Source organism: Musca vetustissima, unplaced genomic scaffold (genome assembly GCF_032173495.1).
Source record: "Musca vetustissima isolate MV318-11 ecotype Yass unplaced genomic scaffold, APGP_CSIRO_Mvet_v1 utg21612, whole genome shotgun sequence".
Lineage (NCBI taxonomy): Eukaryota > Metazoa > Arthropoda > Insecta > Diptera > Muscidae > Musca > Musca vetustissima.
Window position 1 is genome coordinate 282,098 of NW_026880991.1, and position 3,791 is coordinate 285,888.

The window sequence follows — 3,791 nt, forward strand, 5'->3', positions numbered from 1 at the left end:
GTTAAAACAAATTTTTGTTTAATATTTTTTGTTTTTTTTAATATTGAAAAATTATGCACATGCTGCTGCACAAATTATTAATACCGGCTGAGAATGGTTAGGTGGTAGGAAAAACCAGTTGGGGAAAAATGTTATGCTAGACACCAAAGATAATTAATGTGAGAACATTAAAAATACAAAGCTTTAAATTAAACTGATTTAGAACAATAATGCAACTAATACTACCACAAAAATTAATATATTAATATATGTATGTATTGTACAACTTATACTCACCCTACCTCCCTAAAAAGAAAAAAAAAAACAAAACAACAAATATTGCCCATCCCCCCATTCAGTGTCAAAGAGACAATTATTTTCAATATTTTCAATAAAAAAAAAATTAAAATTTATCATTAAATGAATGTTAGTTCAATTTGTATTAAATTTAAGTCACTTTTAATTGAAAATAAATGAAAAATTAAGAAAAAAAGAAAGAAAACAACATCACTCTCACACAGTGAAATATAATTTGAAAATAATTTTCTGGCGTTCCTTTATAAATTTATATGTTTGTCTATGTGTTTGAAAATGTTTTATATTGGTGTCATGTGGTATCTCAACTCAGCAGCTAGCCAACTCGTGGGAGTTTGTGACGTAGTTAGCCATCTTCATTCGGCTGAACACGCTGTTTAGCCCATTCTAATTATAATAAATAATTTCCGTATCCCATTAGCTGTGTGATATCCAACTGGGTAATATCTACGTAAATTTTATATCTTGTTGTTAGGTTTCATCATCTGAGAAGCAGACAATATTTTTTCAGATTGTATTTTGAACTTTGAAATATTTATTTTATTATTTATGTATTTTTTTTTGTTTTTAATATCATTATTATTTGAGCCAAAACGTGGTAGCAATTATGAAAATTTTATTTTATTTCAAGTTAATTATGAGTCGATTTAAGGGGACCGCCTCATTTATGGTTTCGAAATTTCGACGTTGGGGGTATATATACAATTTGTCATTCCGTTTGCAACACCTTGAAATATTCAACTAAGACCATATAAAATATATATATTTTTGATCAGATTAATCCATGTCTGTCCGTTGAAATTATGATAGAGCTCGCAATATTTAAGAGGAAGCCATGGAATTTTGCACATACACTGTTATTACCCTAGAATGTTTGATATTGTTTGAATGGAGTATATCGGTCCACTTTTTAGGGTAGCCCACTTCCAATATTCCCATTCCCCAAATATTCGCTCTTTTAAAGATTTTGGGCACTCATTCAACAGAATTAGTTCTATTTTAATATTAGGGATTGTTATTGAGCAAAAAACTCTCTCCATGTTTCGGAGTAGCTTTTTATGATACAGTAGATATCGGATATAAGAACATCTCATATAAGAAAACATCGCATATAAAAAAGATTATTAAAAGCACCGACTTTATACTTTCTTATATCCGATATTCCATATAAGAAAAAAACGCATATAAGAAAGAAATCTCCGACTTTTTTGAGTTTCTTATATCCGATATCTACTGTACCTCCCATACATCCCAAATTTCGTTATTTTGGCAAGGTCTATAAATAAGGTCACCCAGGTAGTAATCGATATCGGAAAACAGTTGTTTTTTCTCAAGCTAATGTCAAAATTTTCGAATTTTTTACGTTTTCATAATCCAGCTGGTCTCCCTGGGTGACTTTATTTATAGGCCATGTATTTTGGGAAGTGTGGGCACGTGTAGGGATAAGTAAATCGACTTTCGACCAATCGACTTTTTATATTGAAAAGTCTAAAGCGGTGTACACACAGGCACTTTTGAGTGACAGCTTTTTTTATCGAGTACTGACTGTCCAACATCCATGAATATTTTTGTGGTTGCCTGATGAATGACAAGCATGAGAGGCCAGACTATCAAACAAGCAAAATTTGGGCAAGAGTGGCACTGAAAAGTGCTAGTGTGTACACCGCTTAAAAGTCGAAGTCGACTTTTGACCTTTGAGAAAATCGCAAAGTCGACTTTTAAAGATCGACTTTCGATTTTCTTTAAAAATTCTTGGTTATTGGTTTGGTTGGTTATTATTACAATTCTTATAAAAAAATTAAGTTTTTAGTCGATATTGCTTTAGTTGGTAAAATTCGAAAATCGATTTTGAACAGGTTTGATAAAATCGAAAGATCGAAAAGTCGATTTTTTAGTCAAAGGCAAAAATCGAAAAGTCTAAAAATCGACTTTTTGGTCAGAGGCAAAAGTCTAAAAGTCGACTTTTCGCTCGACTTCGTATCCCTAGGCATGTATATGAAATAAATTGGCTGTAATTTTAATAGTCATTGAGTTAAAAATCTCCTTAACAAAAATTATCAATATTGGGCCAAGTTTTCAATTAGTCCCATATATTGGTGCGCCAATATATTTAATGTTGAACATTATTTTTTGGGAGCATGAACACTCTACTCTACTATTTGTCAGTATTAAGTTTGAAAATAGAGTCTTTTCTAAAGCTTTCATATATGATCCACCACCGACTTTGGACCTTTCTTTACTGCTATGATATCAAATATCATAACAAATCTTCATTGTAGAATTTTAAAATTGATAACTCATTCAAAATAAACAAACAAAAACACCTATTCCAAGAATACAATCCAATTTTGTTTCGGTAAACAAAATGCTAATCGAAATTCCCGCATTCCCAAACCATATCGGTGACGTATGCATAAATATGCGCATTATATCAAGACGACATTTTACCGCTACTAAGAGATACGATATATCTTCTTAATTGCCACAGAGCAAAATTAAATAACTAGAAAAAAAATAACATCAATTAGTAATAAATTGCATTAAAATACTGATCATTAATTAGGTGAAAATAAATTTGTCAATGACTTGCTTTATTAATCCATATAACTAAGGGATACCGTTGAATTTCATAAACAAAATATTTTATATATGTATGAACATTTATATAAAATGTTTCGAAAACATTTTATATTAAAAAAGACGTAGTTGCATATTTAGCTTTTTTTTTGTATTTCGATATGGTAAACAATACAATTCATTTATGAAAACGCATAAAATTACTAATATCACATACACACATTGATATTAGGATTTGTATAAAAAAATTAGTTTCATTTCGTCAATTATTGAAATTGAATATATTTAGATTTATTATGGACCTCAGTTCCCCGTGAATTTTCTCCTTTTCCCGGTTCGACTTATTCTGAACAACATTTCACATTTGTTTTTCCAATTGAAGGGAGAAAACGATATATTATTTGTATAGAGCATTTTGGAGGCAGAATTTTACTCAAATTTGCATCAACCGGAATAAATTACGAATTTAAAGGTGAAAGTACACAAGGATTTAGTTTTCTTCGGTTACACTTCTTGGGAACATAGGTATTTTACAAAACATCTTCCTAATTTATCAGTCCTTGCGTTAGCTTCGTTATCATTGTTTTTATTCCATTTAAATAAATGATTTTACTGCCATCTACCGTTGCCTAGAAGCAACTCTACCACATCCTTGAATTTTGTGCGATGTCATCGTTTTCGATTTGGATGTAATAGTCTAAACATGTTAAATAAATATATTACATTGTATTTGATTCGTTACGACATGTCCCTATTTTATTTATAAGGCGACTAGCATATGCCCACTACTTCGTTAGCGAATGTGGCTAATATTTAAACATGTATTAACATATTCTATTTTTACAGAAAACAGCATATGCAAGAAAAACTAAACAACAACACATTAATATTGACCATAAATTGAATTTGAGTACCATTTA